Source organism: Arachis stenosperma, chromosome 3 (genome assembly GCF_014773155.1).
Source record: "Arachis stenosperma cultivar V10309 chromosome 3, arast.V10309.gnm1.PFL2, whole genome shotgun sequence".
Lineage (NCBI taxonomy): Eukaryota > Viridiplantae > Streptophyta > Magnoliopsida > Fabales > Fabaceae > Arachis > Arachis stenosperma.
The window spans coordinates 97,454,397-97,467,072 of NC_080379.1; the positions used below are offsets into that span (position 1 = coordinate 97,454,397).

The 12,676-nt window shown below is 40.3% G+C and overlaps 1 non-coding gene across 1 annotated transcript; it reads left to right on the forward strand.

Moving 5' to 3' along the window:
• The first annotated feature begins 9,229 nt into the window (after positions 1–9,229).
• On the forward strand, positions 9,230–9,333 carry LOC130971535 (small nucleolar RNA R71). The gene has a single exon (XR_009082749.1). It is a non-coding gene; the product is annotated as a small nucleolar RNA R71 (small nucleolar RNA).
• The last annotated feature ends 3,343 nt before the right edge of the window (positions 9,334–12,676 follow it).

A 12,676-nucleotide genomic window follows, 5' to 3' on the forward strand; every position in this document is an offset into this window, starting at 1 on the left:
TTCCAGCAATATATAATAGTCCATACTTTATTCGGAAATTGACGACGTAACTTGGCGTTGAACGCCAAGTACATGCTGCTGTCTGGAGTTAAACGCCAGAAAAACGTCATGATCCGGAGTTGAACGCCCAAAACACGTCATAACTCGGAGTTCAACTCCAAGAGAAGCCTCAGCTCGTGGATTGATCAAGCTCAGCCCAAACATACACCAAGTGGGCCCCAGAAGTGGATTTATGCATCAATTACTTACTCATGTAAACCCTAGGAGCTAGTTCATTATAAATAGAACATTTAACTATTGTATTAGACATCTTTTGATAGTTTAATCTCTTGACTGTTTAGCCTTTGATTATTCGGTCTCTTGATCACTCAGGGGGCTGGCCATTCGGCCATGCCTGAACCTTTTACTTATGTATTTTCAACGGTGGAGTTTCTGCACACCATAGATTAAGGGTGTGGAGCTCTGTTGTACCTCAAGTTTTAATATAATTACTATTACTTTTTATTCAAATCTCTCTTATTCTTATTCCAAGATATTCATTCGCACCCAAGAACATGATGAATGTGATGATTATGTGACGCTCATCATCATTCTCACCTATGAACGCGCGTGATTGACAACCACCTCCGTTCTACATGCAACCGAGCTTGCATGTGTATCTCTTAGATTCCCTAACAGAATCTTCGTGGTATAAGCTAGATAGATGGCGGCATTCATGAGGATCCGGAAAGTCTAACCTTGTCTGTGGTATTCCGAGTAGGATCCTGGGAATCCGGAAAGTCTAACCTTGTCTGTGGTATTCCGAGTTGGATTCCGGTAATGAATGACTGTGACGTGCTTCAGACTCGCAAGTGCTGGGCGTCAGTGACAGACGCAAAAGAATCAAGGGATTCTATTCCAGCAGGAGCGGGAACCAACCAGTGATTAGCCGTGCTGTGACAGAGCACGTGAGCGTAGTTTTCACTGCGAGGATGGGATGTAGCCTTCGGCCAGTGTGATGCCTCCAGACGATTAGCCATGCGAGTGACAGCACAGAGGACCATTTTCCAGAGAGGATACAAAGTAGCCATCGTCGAACGGTGAACCCCTATACACAGCTTGCTATGGAAAGGAGTAAGAAGGATTGAGTTGAAGCAATAGGAAAGTAGGCGTTCTTGAGCCATACAGTATCTCCATTCGCTTATCTGAAATTCCCACCAATGAATCTGCATAAGTATTCTATCCCTTTTATTATTATTTTATTATTAATTTTCGAAACCATAAACCAATTTAATTTGCCTAACTGAGATTTACAAGGTGACCATAGCTTGCTTCATACCAACAATCTCTGTGGGATCGACCCTTACTCACGTAAGGTTTATTACTTGGACGACCCAGTACACTTGCTGGTTTGTTGAACGGAGTTGTGAATTCAACCGGTGCCATAATAATGATTTTATACCAATACAAAGAATATGGATCACAATTTCGTCCACCAGTCCTCCACCATGGTAAGGCTAGCTTTTCCTCATCTTATTTTCCATCTATGCTACTCAGCTGGAGTTATCATAGAAGGAGACATCCTCATTGAAGAGGACAAGCCCATCACCAAGAAATGGATGGAGCAAACAAGAGAGGCCATCCATGGATATCAAGAGATGCATGAGGAAGCTCATCATCAAGGAATCCCTGAGATGCCTCAAGGGATGCACTTTCCTCCCAACAACTATTGGGAACAACTCAACACTTCTCTAGAAGACTTGAGTTATAACATGGACCAACTAAGGGTGGAACACCAAGAGCACTCCATCATTCTCCATGAGATTAGAGAAGATCAAAGAGCAATGAGGGAGGAGCAACAAAGGCAAGGAAGAGACATAGAAGAGCTCAAGGACATCATTGGTCCTTCAAGAAGAAGGCGCCACCATCACTAAGGTGGACTCATTCCTTGTTCTATTTCTCTATTTTTTTTCGGTTTTTAAGCTTCATGTTTATCTATGTTTTGTGTCTTTACTTCATGATCATTAGTAACTATGTCTTAAGGCTATGAATATTTCCATGAATACTTCACCTCTTTTAAATGAAAAATGTTTCTAATATAAAAGAACTAGAAGTACATGAGTTTCGAATTCATCCTTGAAATTAGTTTAATTATATTGATGTGGTGACAATACTTTTTGTTTTCTGAATGAATGCTTGAACAGTGCATATTTTTTATCTTGTTGTTTATGAATGTTAAAATTGTTGGCTCTTGAAAGAATGATGAACAAGAGAAATGTTATTGATGATCTGAAAAATCATAAAATTGATTCTTGAAGCAAGAAAAAGCAGTGAAGAACAAAGCTTGCAAAAAAAAGTGGTGAAAAAAATTATAGAAAGAAAAAGAAAAAGCAAGCAGAAAAAGCCAATAGCCCTTAAAACCAAAAGGCAAGGGTAAAAAGGATCCAAGGCTTTGAGCATCAATGGATAGGAGGGCCCAAGGAAGTAAATCCAGGCCTAAGCGGCTAAATTAAGCTGTCTCTAACCATGTGCTTGTGGCATGCAGGTCCAAGTGAAAAGCTTGAGACTGAGTGGTTAAAGTCGTGATCCAAAGCAAAAAGAGTGTGCTTAAGAGCTCTGGACACCTCTAACTGGGGACTTTAGCAAAGCTGAGTCACAATTTGAAAAGGTTCACCCAGTCATGTGTCTGTGGCATTTATGTATCCGGTGGTAATACTGGAAAACAAAGTGCTTAGGGCCACGGTCAAGACTCATAAAAGTAGCTGGTGCACGGAATTGTGATCATCAACAATGGCACCAAAAATTTGGTAGCGCTCTCAAACGTGAATCACACTTAGTCACAACTCCACACAACTAACCAGCAAGTGCACTGGGTCGTCCAAGTAATACCTTACGTGAGTAAAGGTCGATCCCACGGAGATTGTTGGTATGAAGCAAGCTATGGTCATCTTGTAGATCTCAGTTAGACGGATAATAAATGATTATAGAGTTTTCGAATAATAAATAAAGCAGAAAATAAAGATAGAGTTACTCATGTAATTCAATGGTGGGAATTTCAGATAAGTGCATGGAGATGTTGTGTCCTTTCTGAATCTCTGCTTTCCTACTGCTTTCATCCAATCCTTCTTACTCCTTTCCATGGCAAGCTGTATGTAGGGCATCACCGTTGTCAATGGCTACATCCCATCCTCTCAGTGAAAAAGGTCCAAATGCTCTGTCACGGCACGACTAATCATCTGTCGATTCTCGATCATGTTGGAATAGAATTCCTTGATTCTTTTGCGTTTGTCATCACGCCCAACAATCGTGAGTTTGAATCTCGTCACAGTCATTCAATTCCTGAATCCTACTCGGAATACCACAGACAAGGTTTAGACTTTCCAGATTCTCATGAATGCCGCCATCAATCAAGCTTATACCACGAAGATTCTGATTAAGGAATCCAAGAGGTATGCGCCGGGTCTAAAGTAGAACGGAAGTGGTTGTCAGTCACGCGTTCATAGGTAAGAATGATGATGAGTGTCACGGATCATCACATTCATCATGTTGAAGTGCAATGAATATCTTAGAACAGGAATAGCTGAATTGAATAGAAAATAGTAGTAATTGCATTAAAACTTGAGGTACAGCTGAGCTCCACACCCTTTATCTATGGTGTGTAGAAACTCCACCGTTGAAAATACATAAGTGATGAAGGTTCAAGCATGGCCGAATGGCCAGCCCCCCAAATGTAATCACAGGATCAAAAATACAATTCAGGATCCAGGATTGGTCAAAAGACCTTCCAATCAAAAGACTCTGAATACAATAGTAAAAAGACCTATTTATACTAGACTAGCTACTAGGGTTTACAGAAGTAAGTAATTGATGCAGAAATCCACTTCCGGGGCCCACTTGGTGTGTGCTTGGGCTGAGCTTGAGCTTTACACGTGCAAAGGCTTCTTTTGGAGTTGAACACCAAGTTGTAACATGTTTTTGGCATTCAACTCTGGTTCGTGATGTGTTTCTGGCGTTTGACTCCATAATGCAGCATGGAACTGGTGTTGAGCGCCAGTTTACGTCATCTAATCACAAATAAAGTATGGACTATTATATATTGTTGGAAAGCTCTGGATGTCTACTTTCTAACTGCGTTGAGAGCGCGCCATTTAGAGTTTTGTAGCTTCAGAAAATCCATTTCAAGTGCAGGGAGGTCAGAATCCAACAGCATCAGCAGTCCTTTGTCAGCCTTTTATCAGAGTTTTCCTCAGGTCCCTCAATTTCAGCCAGAAATTACCTGAAATCACAAAAAAATACACAAACTCATAGTAAAGTCCAGAAATGTGAATTTAGCATAAAAACTAATAAAAACATCCCTAAAATTAGCTAGATCCTACTAAAAACTACCTAAAAACAATGCCAAAAAGCGTATAAATTATCCGCTCATCACAATACCAAACTTAAATTGTTGCTTGTCCCCAAGCAACTGAAAATCAATTAGGATAAAAAGAAGAGAACATACTATAAATCCCAAAATATCAATGAATATTAATTCTAATTAGATGAGCGTGACTTGTAGCTTTTTGCTTCTAAACAGTTTTGGCATCTCACTTTCTCCTTTGAAGTTTAGAATGATTGGCATCTATAGGAACTTAGAATTTCAGATAGTGTTATTGATTCTCCTAGTTAAGTTTGTTGGTTCTTGAACACAGCTACTTTTATGAGTCTTGGCCGTGGCCCTAAGCATTTTGTTTTCCAGTATTACCACCAGATACATAAATGCCACAGACAAATAGCTGGGTGAACCTTTTTTCAGATTGTGACTCAGCTTTGCTAAAGTCCCCAGTTAGAGGTGTCCAGAGCTCTTAAGCACACTCTTTTTGCTTTGGATCATGACTTTAACCACTCAGTCTCAAACTTTTCACTTGGACCTGCATGCCACAAGCACATGGTTAGGGACAGCCTGATTTAGCCGCTTAGGCCTGGATTTTATTTCCTTGGGCCCTCCTATCCATTGATGCTCAAAGCCTTGGATCCTTTTTACCCTTGCCTTTTGGTTTTAAGGGCTATTGGCTTTTTCTACTTGCTTTTTCTTTTTCTTTCTATTTATTTATTTTTTTGCCAAAATTTTTTTTTTCACAAGCTTTTGCTTTTTCACTGCTTTTTCTTGCTTCAAGAATCAATTTTCATGATTTTTCATATTGTCAATAACATTCTCTTTGTTCATCATTCTTTCAAGAGCCAACAATTTTAACATTCATTAACTACAAGATCAAAATTATGCACTGTTCAAGCATTCATTCAGAAAACAAAATTGTCACCACATCAATGTAATTAAACTAAATTCAAGGATAACTTCGAAATTCATGTACTTCTTGTTCTTTTGTATTAGAAACATTTTTCATTTAAGAGAGGTGAAGGATTTATGGAATTATTCATAGCCTTATGACATAGTTACTAAACACTAATGATCATGTAATAAAGACACAAACATAGATAAACATAAAAAAATGAAAAGCAGAAAAAAAAAACAAGGAATGAGTCCACCTTAGTGATGGTGGCGTTCTCTTCTTGAGGAACCAATGATGTCTTTGAGCTCTTTTATGTCTCTTCCTTGTTTTTGTTGCTCCTCCCTCATTGCTCTTTGATCTTCTATAATTTCATGGAGAATAATGGAGTGCTCTTGATGTTCCACCCTTAATTGATCCATGTTGTAACTCAAATCTTCTAGAGAAGTGTTGAGTTGTTCCCAATAGTCGTTGGGAGGAAAGTGCATCACTTGAGGCATCTCCGGGATTTCTTGGTGATGAGCTTCTTCATGCGTCTCTTGGGATCCATGAGTGGGCTCTCTTGTTTGCTCCATCCTTTTCTTAGTGATGGGCTTATCCTCCTCAATGGGGATGTCTCCTTCTATGATAACTCCAACTGAGTAACATAGATGACAAATAAGATGAGAAAAAACTAGCCTTGCCAAAGTAGAGGGCTTATCGGCTATTTTGTAGAATTCAAGGGAGATAACTTCATGAACTTCTACTTCCTCGCCAATCATGATGCTATGAATCATGATGGCCCGATCCACAGTAACTTCAGATCGGTTGCTAGTGGGGATGATGGAGCGTTGAATGAACTCCAACCATCCTCTAGCCACAGGCTTGAGGTCCAGTCTTCTTAGTTAAACCGGCTTGCCTTTGGAGTCTCTTTTCCATTGAGCTTCTTCCACACATATGTCCATAAGGACTTGGTCCAACCTTTGATTAAAGTTGACCCTTCTAGTGTAGGGGCGTGCATCTCCTTGCATCTTGGGCAAGTTGAACGCCAACCTCACATTTTCCGGACTAAAATCTAAGTATTTCCCCCGAACCATTGTAAGATAATTCTTTGGGTTCGGGTTCATACTTTGATCATGGTTCCTAGTGATCCATGCATTGGCATAGAACTCTTGAACCATTAAGATTCTGACTTGTTGGATGGGGTTGGTTAGAACTTCCCAACCTCTTCTTTGGATCTCATGTTGGATCTCCGGATACTCATTTTCTTCAGCTTGAAAGGGACCTCGGGGATCACCTTCTTCTTGGCCACAACATCATAGAAGTGGTCTTGATGGGCTTTGGAGATAAATCTTTCCATCTCCCATGACTCAGAGGTGGAAGTTTTTGTCTTTCCTTTCCATTTTCTAGAGGTTTCTCCGGTCTTAGGTGCCATTGATGGTTATGGAAAAACAAAAAGCTATGCTTTTACCACACTAAACTTAAAATATTGCTCGCCCTCGAGCAAAAGAAGAAAGAAAAGAAGAAGAAGAAGAGAAAATATGGAGGAGAGTGAGGGGGAGGTGTATTCGGCCATTTAGGGTGGGTTTGGGTGTTAAAGAGATTTTGAATGTTGAAGGTAGGTGGGGTTTATGGGAAAGAGTGGATGGATGTGAGTGGTGAAGGGTGTAGTTGGGAAGAGAGATTGAGGTGATTGGTGAAGGGTTTTGGGGAAGAGTGTTTTTTGGAAAGAGAGGATGAATGTTGAGAAGAGGGAAGAATATGGTAGGTGGGGATCCTGTAGGGTCCACAAATCCTGAAATGATCCTGTGGGGTCCACAGATCCTGAGGTGTCAAGGATTTACATCCCTGCATCGATTAGGCATGTAAAATGCCTTTGCATGCTATTCTGGCGTTTAAACGCCGAAGTGATGCATGTTCTGGGCGTTCAACGCCCATGTGCAGCATGTTTCTGGCGTTGAACGCCAGTTCCATGCTTGTTTCTGGCGTTCAGTGCCAGCTCTCCTCAGGGTGCATTCCTATCGTTTGAACGCCAGGATGTTGCTTGTTTCTGGCGTTCAATGCCAGATCCATGCTCTGTTCTGGTGTTGAACGCCAGCCGGATGCTCCTTACTGACGTTTAAACGCCAGTAAGTCCTTCCTCCAGGGTGTGATTTTTCTTCTACTACTTTTGATTTTTCTTTTAATTTTAATATTTTTTTGTGACTCCACATGATCATGTACCTAATAAAACATGAAAGAACAATAAAATAAAACTAAAATTAGATAAATAAAAATTGGGTTGCCTCCCAATAAGCGCTTCTTTAATGTCAATAGCTTGACAGTGGGCTCTCATGGAGCCTCACAGGTGATCAGGTCAATGTTGTAGACTCCCAACACCAAACTTAGAGTTTGGATGTGGGGATTTAACACCAAACTTAGAGTTTGATTGTGGGGGCTTTGTTTTACTCTATACTAAGAGAAGCTTTTCATGCTTCCTCTCCATTGTTAAAGAAGAAGATCCTTGAGCCTTAAACACAAGGTAGTCCCTATTCAATTGAAGGACTAACTCTCCTCTATTAATATCTGTAACAGCTCTTTCTGTGGCTAGGAAAGGTCTTCCAAGGATGATGCATTCATCCTCCTCCTTCCTAGTGTCTAAGATTATGAAATCAGCAGGGATGTAAAGGCCTTCAACCTTTACCAACACGTCCTCTACCAATCCATAAGCTTGTCTTACTAACTTGTCTGCCATTTGCAATGAAAATATGGCAGGCTGTACCTCAATGATCCCCAGCTTCTCCATTACAGAGAGTGGCATAAGATTTATGCCTGACCCTAGGTCATACAGAGCTTTCTCAAAGGTCATAGTGCCTATGGTACAGGGTATTACGAATTTGCTAGGATCTTGTCTCTTTTGAGGTAAAGTTTGCTGAACCCAGGTATCTAGTTCACTAATGAGCAAGGGAGGTTCACCTTCCTAAGTCTCATTACCAAATAACTTGGCATTCAGTTTCATGATAGCTCCTAGATATTGAGAAACTTGCTCTTCAGTTACATCTTCATCCTCTTCAGAGGAAGAATAGTCTTCAGAGCTCATGAATGGCAGAAGAAGGTTTAATGGAATCTCTATGGTCTCTATATGGGCCTTAGATTCCCGTGGGTCCTCAATAGGGAACTCTTTCTTGCTTGAGAGACGTCCCATGAGGTCTTCCTCATTGGGATTCACATCCTCTCCTTCCTCTCTAGTTTCGGCCATATTGATTATATCAATGGCCTTGCACTCTCTTTTTGGATTTTCTTCATTATTGCTTGGGAGAGTACTAGGAGGGGTTTCAGTGATTTTTTTACTCAGCTGGCCCACTTGTGCCTCCAGATTTCTAATGGAGGACCTTGTTTCATTCATGAAACTTAAAGTGGCCTTAGACAGATCAGAGACTAAATTTGCTAAGTTAGAGGTATTCTATTCATAATTCTCTATCTGTTGTTGAGAAGATGATGAGTAAGGCTTGATATTACTGAGCCTATTTCTTCCACCATTATTAAAGCCTTGTTGAGGCTTTTGTTGATCCTTCCATAAAAAATTTGGATGATTTCTCCATGATGAATTATAGGTGTTTCCATAAGGTTCACCCATATAATTTACCTCTGCCATTGCAGGGTTTTCGGGATCATAAGCTTCTTCTTCAGAAGATGCCTCTTTAGTGCTGTTGGATGCATTTTGCAATCCATTCAGACTTTGAGAAATCATGTTGACTTGATGAGTCAACATTTTGTTCTGAGCCAATATGGCATTCAGAGCATCAATTTCAAGAACTCCCTTCCTTTGAGGCGTCCCATTATTCACGGAATTCCTCTTAGAAGTGTACATAAACTGGTTATTTGCAACCATGTCAATAAGTTCTTGAGCTTCTGCAGGCGTTTTCTTTAGGTGAATGGATCCACCTGCAGAATGGTCCAATGACATCTTAGAGAACTCAGATAGACCATAATAGAATATATCTATCATGGTCCATTCTGAAAACATGTCAGAAGGACATCTTTTGGTCATCTGTTTGTATCTTTCCCAAGCTTCATAGAGGGATTCACCATCTTTTTGTTTGAAGGTTTGAACATCCACTCTAAGCTTGCTCAGCTTTTGAGGAGGAAAGAACTTAGCCAAGAAGGCCGTGACCAGCTTATCCCAGGAGTCCAGGCTATCTTTAGGTTGAGAGTCCAACCATGTTCTAGCTCTGTCTCTTACAGCAAAAGGGAAAAGCATGAGTATGTAGACTTCAGGATCTACTCCATTAGTCTTAACAGTCTCACAGATCTGCAAGAACTCAGTTAAGAACTGGTAAGGATCTTCTGATGGAAGTCCATGAAACATGCAGTTCTGTTGCATTAGAGCAACTGGTGGGCGAAATTGTGATCACTACAACTTCGCACAACTAACCAGCAAGTGTACTGGGTCGTCCAAGTAATAAACCTTACGCGAGTAAGGGTCGATCCCACAGAGATTGTTGGTATGAAGCAAGCTATGGTCACCTTGTAAATCTTAGTCAGGCAAACTCAAATGGTTATGGGTGATATACGAATAAAACATAAAGATAAAGATAGAGATACTTATGTAATTCATTGGTAGGAATTTCAGATAAGCGTATGAAGATGCTTGGTCCCTTCCATCTCTCTGCTTTCCTACTGTCTTCATCCAATCCTTCTTACTCCTTTCCATGGCAAGCTGTATGCAAGGGTTTCACCGTTGTCAGTGGCTACCTCCCATCCTCTCAGTGGAAATATTCAACGCACCTGTCACGGCACGGCTACCATCTGTCGGTTCTCAATCAAGCCGGAATAGAATCCAGTGATTCTTTGCGTCTGTCACTAACGCCCCGCCCTCAGGAGTTTGAAGCTCGTCACAGTCATTCAATCATTGAATCCTACTCAGAATACCACAGACAAGGTTTAGACCTTCCGGATTCTCTTGAATGCCGCCATCAGTTCTAGCTTATACCACGAAGATTCCGGTTAAAGAATCCAAGAGATATCCACCCAATCTAAGGTAGAACGGAGGTGGTTGTCAGGCACACGTTCATAGGTGAGAATGATGATGAGTGTCACGGATCATCACATTTATCAAGTTGAAGAACAAGTGATATCTTAGAACAAGAACAAGCGGAATTGAATAGAAGAACAATAGTAATTGCATTAATACTCGAGGTACAGCAGAGCTCCACACCTTAATCTATGGTGTGTAGAAACTCCACCGTTGAAAATACATAAGAACAAGAGTGATCATTGGCTTCGGTCCCAAAGAGGGAACCAGAAGAACCAAGATCTGATCTAATAACTAGATGTCCAAAGATGAAAAATACAATAGTAAAGGGTCCTATTTATAGGGAACTAGTAGCTTAAGAATTACAAAGATGAGTAAATGACATAAAAATCCACTTCCGGGCCCACTTGGTGTGTGCTTGGGCTGAGCATTGAAGCATTTTCGTGTAGAGACTCTTCTTGGAGTTAAACGCCAGTTTTTATGCCAGTTTGGGCGTTTAACTCCCACTTTGGTGCCAGTTCCGGCGTTTAACGCTGGGAAATCTGAAGGTGACTTTGAACGCCGATTTGGGCCATCAAATATTGGGCAAAGTATGGACTATCATATATTGCTGGAAAGCCCAGGATGTCTACTTTCCAACGCCGTTGAGAGCGCGCCAATTGGGCTTCTGTAGCTCTAGAAAATCCACTTCGAGTGCAGGGAGGTCAGAATCCAACAGCATCTGCAGTCCTTTTCAGTCTCTGAATCAGATTTTTGCTCAGGTCCCTCAATTTCAGCCAGAAAATACCTGAAATCACAGAAAAACACACAAACTCATAGTAAAGTCCAGAAAAGTGAATTTTAACTAAAAACTAATAAAAATATACTAAAAACTAACTAAATCCTACTAGAAACATACTAAAAACAATGCCAAAAAGCGTACAAATTATCCGCTCATCACAACACCAAACTTAAATTGTTGCTTGTCCTCAAGCAACTGAAAATCAAATAAGATAAAAAGAAGAGAATATGCAATGAATTCCAAAAACATCTATGAAGATCAGTATTAATTAGATGAGCGGGGCTTTTAGCTTTTTGCCTCTGAACAGTTTTGGCATCTCACTCTATCCTTTGAAATTCAGAATGATTGGCTTCTTTAGGAACTCAGAATCCGGATAGTGTTATTGATTCTCCTAGTTAAGTATGATGATTCTTGAACACAGCTACTTTATGAGTCTTGGCCGTGGCCCAAAGCACTCTGTCTTCCAGTATTACCACCGGATACATACATGCCACAGACACATAATTGGGTGAACCTTTTCAGATTGTGACTCAGCTTTGCTAGAGTCCCCAATTAGAGGTGTCCAGGGTTCTTAAGCACACTCTTTTTTGCCTTGGATCACAACTTTATTTCTTTCTTTTTTTTCTTTCTCTTTTTTTTTCGTTTTTCTCCTTCCTTTTTTTTTATTTTTTTTTTGTATTCACTGCTTTTTCTTGCTTCAAGAATCATTTTTATGATTTTTCAGATCCTCAGTAACATGTCTCCTTTTTTATCATTCTTTCAAGAGCCAACAATTTTAACATTCATGAACAACAAATTCAAAAGACATATGCACTGTTCAAGCATACATTCAGAAAACAAAAAGTATTGCCACCACATCAAAATAATTAAACTGTTATAAAATTCAAAATTCATGCAATTCTTTTCTTTTTCAATTAAGAACATTTTTTTTATTTAATAGAGGTGATGGATCCATAGGACATTCATAACTTTAAGGCATAGACACTAAGACACTAATGATCATAAGACACAAACATGGATAAACATAAGCATGAAAATTCGAAAAACAAGAAAATAAAGAACAAGGAGATTAAAGAACGGGTCCACCTCAGTGATGGCGGCTTGTTCTTCCTCTTGATGATCTTATGGAGTGCTTGAGCTCCTCAATGTCTCTTCCTTGTCTTTGTTGCTCCTCTCTCATGATTCTTTGATCCTCTCTAATTTCATGGAGGAGGATGGAATGTTCTTGGTGCTCCACCCTTAGTTGTCCCATGTTGGAACTCAATTCTCCTAGGGAGGTGTTGATTTGCTCCCAATAGTTTTGTGGAGGAAAGTGCATCCCTTGAGGTATCTCAGGGATTTCATGATGAGTGGGGTCTTTTGTTTGTTCCATCCTTTTCTTAGTGATGGGCTTGTCCTCATCAATGAGGATGTCTCCCTCTATGTCAACTCCAACTGAATAACAGAGGTGACAAATGAGATGAGGAAAGGCTAACCTTGCTAAGGTAGAGGACTTGTCCGCCACCTTATAGAGTTCTTGGGCTATAACCTCATGAACTTCTACTTCTTCTCCAATCATGATGCTATGGATCATGATGGCCCGGTCTAGAGTAACTTCAGACCGGTTGCTAGTGGGAATGATTGAGCGTTGGATAAACTCCAACCATCCTCTAGCCA